Source organism: Diadema setosum, chromosome 2 (assembly GCF_964275005.1).
Source record: "Diadema setosum chromosome 2, eeDiaSeto1, whole genome shotgun sequence".
Taxonomy (NCBI): Eukaryota; Metazoa; Echinodermata; class Echinoidea; order Diadematoida; family Diadematidae; genus Diadema; species Diadema setosum.
The window spans coordinates 7713882-7723742 of record NC_092686.1 but is presented as its reverse complement, the minus strand read 5'-3'; positions in this window follow the sequence as shown (position 1 = coordinate 7723742).

Genomic DNA, 9861 nt, shown 5'->3' with positions numbered 1-9861 from the left:
AATTCATCCATCAACAAAAAAATTGAGATACATTTGAAGAGTTTGCTTGCAAAAACCGATAAGTCAATTTTTGAAGATTTTGAAGTACGGTCTCTGTCATAAGGTACAAAATAATACCTTTTAAATGATATATTGGTCACTACATATAAAGGTATATTCTTGAAGTTATGGTAAAAAGAAGCAAAATTTTTCTTATTATTCTCTTTATTTTTCTTGACCTTTAATCGCAAATATCTCCATTTGACAAATATGGACTTATCGGTTTTTGCAAACAAACTCTTCATTTATTCCAATCAGATCAATCATAAAATACAGGAGTAGGCTTCCACGGAACTTGACAGCTACCAGTGATAAGATTAAGGAGGGCATGCCCCGAGAAGTTACGCAGAACACGTAGCTTGTGTTGGGATGCCCTGATATAAAATAACAGTACGAATAAAATTGATACAAGAATGAAACACACACACGCAGACCCACACAGACACAAAACAGAATAGAAAAAAGATAAGAAAAAGAAGAAGAGTGCTGAACATTTAACCACATTCATTGCACATTCTACTGCATTGAGTACAACCTTGAAGTCTATCATGTAGTCATGTCACAGCGGGTGGTCAATTAAAAAACAAATCAAGAGTGTTCAGAGTATAACATCATTCCAATTAAACTTGTAGCGTAGATGACTGACAAAGAGGCGACCCGCGTCTTGACAGTTACGCACCAACTGGGAGTCTGCTGAAAACCATGGGGAGCAATTAGTTCCACCTAAGACCTTCTTCCGAGGAAGGTGTGGTCAGTGGTGTGCAGTGATGCAAATGACAAGAAATGCAATACTCGTCTCTTTTGGTGACAAAGTTATCCATCTTCCGGCTCAGTATGTGTGACAGAGCTATTCTACTCTCTTCAATCATAATTCCATTTTGTAAGAAGGACAAATTAAAAGATGTTTTTCCACTGTAATACAAGGGAAAACATTGTGTACACTTTAATTTCATGAATTTCATACGAGCCAAGATTCATCAAATTAAAATGTATGTGAAAGTTCTTGTCTACACTATAGGCCTATATATTGAATGCCAGTGACAATTCGTGAAAATTTCATGATGCGAAAAAGACCATCAAAAATGATATCTTGCTCTACGGTATAGGTTACAATTTCACATCTGAGATCTCTGAAATAACCATCAACGATTAATAAATTAAACTGTGAATAAATTACATTAAATTTAATAATCTTGTATTTTACTCTACATGGGAATTTCTACAATTGTGTTATTTTCTTGTGGTTCAGGAGTTTTATTCATTTATTAATATCTGCAATATTTACCATGCAAAGGGGCACGATCCATTTAAATTGATCACGCTACAAAATCAAATTCTGTAATTCTATGGATCTCATAACATTTTCAGAACTTTGAGCAATAATCTACAATGTACTTAAATCAATCATCTCAGGCTTTCATCTGACAAAGAACACCTGCATTTCTAAAATCGTACGTTGCCCTAGCCTGGATCATGCTTTGAGGTAGGACAATACTGCATAGACTTATTTTGGGCCAAGTCAAGCTCACCTGCATTTTATAACAGCAAGAAATAACAGATGAAATCAAAACTAAATCAACATCAAAACAAAATTCTCAAATAAACCTGAACATGCAAAAATGTAGAATTGAAAGAACACTTTCTCCCCAAATCTTAAAAAAAACAACAACTGAGATAGAGAAAAAAAAGCAATACAAAAGCAAAAACATTGTGCTCATATTACAGGGAATATTTGTTTCCTAGCTTGTTTTAACATACAATATTTGAGGGCCTTGGGGGTTTGAAAACAGTAGCTGAGGAGACACCCTTTGACATTGGCCTGCCATCAACAATTATGAAACATGGATGTAAAAAAAAAAAAAAAAAATATGCTGCATTTCTCCTTAAAAGTGAAATGCCAGAATGAGGAGTGGGTGAAGGGGACGTCATTTGGGTCACTATACTCTTCAACATCGTCCGGGCTACGTCAGTTGACTGCTGAAAACGGCAACAACCACAGAAGCAGGAAACACTGAAGAAAAAAAAAAGGTGACAGTTGTTTGACAGTCATGACTACAGTTCCACTGGAGTAATCTATATTGTCATTTTTCACTAATTAAAAAATTATATTAGGGAGGGGAGGGGGAAAGGGTCTAAAGAACCGGTTCAGAAAAAAAAAATGGTTTGATGCTGTGGCAGGAATTACACTTGGTCAGTCAACGATGACCAATTAGAAGAGAACAGAATGAGATGAACGCAACTGGAGACAGAAATGGTGAAGGCAATGTGCGACTCTTCAGACTCAGCCGGAATTAATGCTCGTTACTCACTGGTGGATGCGACACCCTTTGAGTCCATTGTGAATGAGATGGACAAAAGCATGCGTGGCCATAATTGTGAATTAATAAAGACATGTAAAGGTCAATTTAATTGATCATGACTTTAGCCCCTGTGTATCAATGCATGGGTCTAAAAGAAATGCTGAAGAGAACAATGACCCTATGATTTATAAGAAATTTCAAGTTGCTGTAACATTGCATATTATTACTGTTTTTGAAACAAAAACAAAAACAAAAACAGCGTACAGTTTATCTTAACTTGAACATTGAAGAGCATTTATGTCACTCTCACCTACTTTGCCTCAAGACATGACTGAGAATTACTGATGGAATATTAATGAGTGTATGCACAAATGATACATATCTCTTCGCTTTGGATATTCACCTCTTTTAATCATATAGTCTAAGTTTTTAACATGGTAGAGGATTATTATCTCTCATGCAGACCTTCAAAGTATGGTGAGAAATAATGATGTAGTTCCTCCATGTATTGACATTGTTTTAAAGCTGTCTTGGACGAGCCATTGGTTTCTGTAGATAATATTGCAGAGTGACTTTACAACTATTCATCAGTGTTTGATTATCACATGCACAATGCTATTCAATAAAAAAAAAAGAAGATAAAACCAACAAGGAAATCATCTATTTGATGAAGTCTCTCAGCAAAATCAAGAGTTTTATTGCAAAATGGGTTAACCCTTCGAACCCCGCACTATTTGAGATGGTCGTGACCCTCACCCTGCATTATTTGCACATATTGAGCATATTTTGCTAAATGACTGAATACATTGGTAATACATACAAAAAAATACAACAAAAACAAATAACCACAGGTCTGTGAAGTGTGGTTATGATTACTCCAATTTTATTTGAGCTGCAATAATAGCTCACTATGACAATAATGATTATAATCATAATGATAATCAACAACAGTAATGTTAGCTATAAAAACAATAACCTCACTCCCTGACTGTGCCACGCCCCCTTGACTTCGACGATCACCAACATGATCACCTCGAGCTCCAGCTCTAACGGCATCCCAGCTGCTATTTCCCCCGCTGGTACCCGGCTGAGATTGTACATCACCTTGTGCAGCATCTAGCTCATCATCTGTGTCCGTTTCATCTTCAAAATCACTGCTTTGACTATAAGATGACTTGTCAATAGCTTCCTCCTAAATCACCAGATGATTCACCTAAGATTATCGCACGAGCCTCCTCTGCAGAATACCATCTTTTTGCCATTTTTATAGTTCGAAACTTGCAAATCCAAACCGTAATCAACGAAAGTATAGACTGAAGAATCTCTCCACATCGTTGTATAGATGGTGTCGTATTTAGGGGGTCACCTGACAGTTAAAACTCAAGTTATCAAAGTCACATGATTTCTGGCCGGTAAACCGGCCTTTAGGGTATTTGCACGTTCTGCGCGCGGCCGGTTTTCCGGCCTTTCGGGTTCAAAGGGTTAAGCACCATTCTGAAATATTTTAAAGTAAGTCTGTCATCAGATAGAGCTAAATAAAAGCTTTTCAGTGATACCTTAATTTGACATACATTGTAACGAGATATAATCTTCAAGTTATGATTATAAAAGGTATTCCATATTTTCTTATCATTTTCTTTGTTTTTAATGGCCTTAATTGCAAATATCTCAACTGAACAAGATTGGAATTAACTCAGTTTGGAATTAGACGGGCTTTTTGGTCTATAGTCTTTGATGTCATGACAAATGCCATCATATGCATTCATCCTAGCTGATCTCAACTCTCAACTAATCTTCAGTTGTGAGCAATGTGGAACTACATGCAACTTTTCTCTGATACACACAAACACACACATTTACTTAACAGATATTTACGATGAACAACACACACAAAAACACACACACAAACATTATTTGAGAGAAAGAATCGGAAAAGACATGAACACCTAATCGATATAAAAAGGGTGGTACAATAGCTCCAAGGACAAAAAGAACAACACCATCAACAGTGGAATGTCTGTCATTTGAAATCTAATCATGCCATTTCAGGCCAAATCATCAGATTGTAATCAAAGAGCTTAGTTTCCTCATGGCTTGCCATGCGCAAATAAATCACCCTTGGTAACATGAGTCTGCCAACAATTACTGTGATTTTGAGTGAGATGTAGGAAACCAGAGTGGTTGGTTGCGCACCACTTGCATTGAAGAAATGATTGCAATTAAAGACCTTAAAATCTGGAATTATTATCACTTTACATGGTGCTCATTGTGCAATTTGCTCCAGTGGGCAAGAAAGTCTAAGACCCCATTTACAGTGTGAGGCTTGGCCGCAGCCGAGCCGCAGCCGAGCCGCGGCCGAGCCCACCTTCATTTCAGTGTAAACGCGCAAAAGGCCAAATGCGAGGCCAAAATTGGCCTCGCATTTGGCCACGCTCTGGAGGTGGTCTCGGCCGTGGCCGAGCAGCGGCCGAGCCCAGCCTTTCCTCAGTGTAAACGCAAACTGGACCAAATGCGTGGCCAATTTTAGTCTGGCTTCCAAACCCCCTCAACGTCAAAAACTAGTATAGTTTAAGGTGGTTTTGTCCTGCAAACGATTTTTTCCTTTGGCAAAGGCCTTTGCCCGAATGGCGACTTTGTCGCCACGGAATCCAGTTGGCAAAGAGTCTGAAAACCAGACTATACCAAATTGCGTTTGTTTAGAAGCAGAGCGCCACTACGACAAAATATTGAAAGGTTTGAATCAAAAGCGCGGCCGAGCCCGGCAGTGTAAACGGACAAAATTGTGGGGCTCGGCCGCGGCTTGGCCCAGCCCCGCACTGTAAACTGGGTCCTAATAACGTTAATCTGACCAGAAGATAAGATAAACGATAAAATACTTTCACTATTTAATTGAAATGCAGCATGTCAATTAATTCTTAGCACTGGTATGTCAAACGAAACCAGCTACAATCATATTACAGTGTTTTTTGTTTTTTGTTTTAAATCACGGAAAAAAAAAATACGAACAGGAGAATAAAGACATGTCTTCAATCAAAATCATCAGAGCTGACAGAATGTGGGTCAAAGGTTATCATAGGCAGCATAACACTTGTCACATGATGCAACCACATGACTCTTCTGAATGCAATCACACACAACCGCACCCCCTGCTAACAGCTGTAAATTGTCTGGTATGCAACGATTGCCATGGCGGATATCAGTGCAGACTGCTGAAATATCTCAAAGATTTGAAAGTAATCCTCATTGTTATCCATCTCCCACAAGGCAAGAAAACCACAGGATTTCTCTCCCCCACCCCTTCCTTTTTAAACCAATCTTTCATTTTTGGGCAACGCTCAGGTATTCAGGCAGTATCTGCACTGCGGAAGTGTTTGCGTGCCATTTGAACTAGAGGTGATGGGTGTTGACAGAAAGACTGCAAAATATTTGACAATGAACGTGACTTCATGTCAGGAATGGAATGGAGAGACCTTACGAGAACATGGTATCGGCTTTCTGTTGTTTTCTGCACTCCACAAGAGTATGTCACAATGAGTTACGGGAGGTGGTGTGAATTTTGTCAGAGAGTAAATCATGTTGTGTTGTGGCTGACATGCAGACAATGAAATGAATTGATGAACAAAAACAGGGGTGATGATTTAATGTGTTAAAAATGATATAAATTGTTTGGCACCATAAAGTGCAGAACTATTGCCATGCGCCTTTCCTAAAATGTTTGGTAAGGAGCACAGCATGCAGTCGATTCAATAAATGTTCTTTCCACCGAGGAAGGATAACATGGATCAATCTTTTTTCAGGTATGAATCGACTTCTTCAATGTACCATTCTAGCCACCCAGTGTAAGGCAATAGGTATTTTGAGGGCAGTGATCCTAAACATGTCATGCTTGCAATGCAAATTATGCAGACCCTGGGGGTCGAATTCATACACGCTTATCAAACGAGCAGATTTATCAATTTGAACATGATGGACATAGCAAAGTGCTTCTTCACTTCCTTCTGAAATAGTCTGCGAATACGCCCTGTCTGCACAGAAGAAGCTTCTAATTTGGTGACATTTTGTGCACAGGATAGCAAGATTAAAACCAAATCAAGACCATGTGCACTCTCACTTTCTCCATGATTGAATCCAAGCATTGATTTTCTCTGTGCTACGCATGCTCACTCGTCTAGAACCACTCTGTGCCAAGTTGGAATCGTATTTTGCTTAGACAGGCACTCACTCAGTGGAACATTTTTAAAGGGATCGTATAGTTTTGGTTGTGAGACCTAATTTCAGGTTTCTAACATTTTTTGGTGAGATAATGAGAAGCATGTGAGCATGTGATTCCATGAGGAATTCAATGATTATTTGATGAAAATTGGTTTTGAAATGGATGACATATCCAAAACAGAGCGATTCTAATAGAGTGTGGGACCCACCTTTTATTACCATCTCTTTGTTTTACTTTGTTTTTGGATGTTTCAGTCATTCCAAACCCGATTTTCATCAAATAAACTTTGAATTACTCTTATAATGGTATGCTCTGTACTATTTCATAAGTGTTTTCTTGGTATCTCGCAAAAAGTTAAAAGCCCAATTCTCATCTCCACCAATACTGTAGACAGACACCAATTCCTCACTGCATCAGCCATTTTGGATTTACATTCTGTGCATGAGAAGAGGAAGACCTTTTAAGGAAAAAAAAAAAAAACAACTTAATGAGACAATGAGTTCTAATGAATGATGTCATGGACAGGGCATAAGCAGTTTCTTTACACTGCAGCGAAAGAACATGTCTAAACATTCAAGGGGCTTGCTTTTCTACAATGAAAGAAAATTGGGTTATGTAAGTGGACAATATCCATCTTTACATCTGTTTTGTTTCAATGGTTTAAAATTCTGGGTCATTTCAACCACCGCCAACTTCAAACTTGCCTATTGTTAGTGCGCCACAAGGGAAAATTGCTCAGACGCAGCACTTACATGTATATGATATCAGGTACACCTGCGCTTGCTAATTCTAATTGCTAGTACCAAATATCGTCGCCGGTCACACGAACCGACGAATCACTCGATTTTGGGTCAAATTTTCGATTTTGAGATATTCAATGATTTTGATAGTAGACATTCCATACTACATATTCTGAAATTCTCAGTGTGTAATTCGGTGTAATTTTTACGTAGTTATCACTTTTGTAGAAGTATGTAATTCTATTTGTGAAAATTATTTGTTTTCCCCATAGACGCGTGTGTTAAACAATCAGGCGATTCGACGGTTCGGTGTGCATTGACTTGCGTGTAGTTTTTGAGATTCAACAGTTCATTGACCGCGCGCACAGTGCGCGTACTATGTAATACATGCATTGACAATAACAACGCTCAATGTACATGTACATATGGACACACATGGAAAATGACAACGTTCTTTGCAGACCGAAAATACATGCATGCAGCTCTTTGACAATTTCCCGCTTATTTGTTAACAATACGATTCGATAAAAGCTTCACAAGTTAGAGCAAGAATTGAAGTCTGATGTACTACAAAAATAATTGGAAATTATAGACATGAAAGTGTAGCAACCATAAGTCAAAAATGGGTTAACTTCAAACGCGATTTTCTCGAATTGTCATTCTTACGCAAACCTGAGGGATTCGTCGGTTCGTGTGACCGGCAACGCAATGCTCCTCAAAGTGTTTGGAAAACATTTTTGTTTCTCCATCAGTGCATCTGATATTGAGATTAATATGCCAAAATGGTAATGACAGGTATTCTACAAAGGTGGCATAAAGACATAGTAAAAAAAAATTATATATTGGGTTGGATTCCATCCCATCAGATGTGCACTTGAAGAGTAAGAATCAAGCAAAGAGAATGGCAAAAGCTTATCAAATGGGACATATGGTATGAATTTTGAGCACTTATAAAGTTTCACATGGTACCATGAAACAATGGTTACAGCCCCAGTTTTATGAAAGTGGAGTGATATGATGATGTCATCAACTCACAAACCTCAAATACTAATGCAATACAACTCAACTACTCACAGATGTTAAATATCTTGCAAGTTCAACAGTACAGGCAAGTAAAAGTCCATAGTACATCCATTGCATCAAAAAACCTTTGCGTGTCAAAACTACAAACAGGACCTTTTTCTAGTTTCAGAAATCCCTAAAAAGGAAGCATATTATTCTGAAAGTAGCAATTTGAATCAAGCATTGGCTGATAGACAATAAAATTGAATTAGTCTTTTAAAACACATCAAATTTCGGAACAAACAGAATTGACACAAGGCGCAAAAACAAAAGTGATAAATAATGTAGCCATTATCGAGTTTTTTTTTTTTTTTAAATCCTTTCTGCCTTTCAATAATTCATCAAACACAATCTGTTATCAGATTACTCAGGGGACTAAAAGAATGTGTTCTTAAACTTTAATCAATTATGGTTCAATGTTTGGTATCAAGAGTCATTCCTTAGTCATGAAGAAGTACTATTGTATTTATTTCTATTTCATTTTGCTTTCTTTTTAGAGGACATTCTTTTACCAACATCAGCTGTTACGTGCAGATATGAGGAGTGACTCTTTTTTTTTTCTCAAGAACTAACATATTTTAATTAAGTATCTAGGGAAACAACCAGGATATGATACTTCTCACACTTTATAGGGATACCCCAAACTTTTCCAACTTCATCCAGGATATACAACACCTGTGACATTAACTCATATTCCATTAGTCGGGTGATTTTACTGCTTTACTCCGCAATGATATATGAGTTGATACAACTAGGTATGAAAAAGTGCGTTCCTGTTAATGGCCACTGAGGAGCAGTGATTGCAATGAAGACTGTTACCCCTTTTATACTGGGAGTTAGCTTGCTTCAGGTGCTGACCTGAAGCAAGCTCACCCCCAGTATAAAAGGTCAAAAAATGTTTAGCCCGAGCTAAAGTTAGTCCGCTCTAGGAAGGTAGATCAGGTCCGCTTCAGGTCTGAGCTAACATCAGTATAAAAGGTATCTCGAGTTTAGCTCGAGCTAAATTCACTGACCCGTGACCGGAAAGCATGTGCGGGGCTTCCGGGTTGCCAATAATGTACGTTTACTGCTGTACTAATTGCCATTATAAAATGGGTTCAAGAATGTAGCCAGTTGGAAGCACTGAAATGAGTCACGTGTGCGTGCATTAATTTCTCAGTAAATGCACTACGAAGAGTGTCTCTTCCACCTCCCTGGCCTGACGTACGTCACAATGTTTACACTAGCAGTGCGCACTCAATCAGTTGTTACAAGTGCGTCACGCGCTATTATACGCGCGGTCAATCCTGTAAACAACTTCTAGTTCGGGCCGCGGGCTGCCACAACAGCCGGCGGCCTTTCTTGTGCATAACACGTGGCGTACGTATACTCTTATACGTACGTACAGTACTTATGTGCGGGAATTCCGAGTGCGACGTGCGTCAATGTTTGGGACGAACATCTTCGGACATCTTGACTTTTGAGCGAGTTCTACATGTAGCTGACTGGTATTGACCCACAAAGGTAC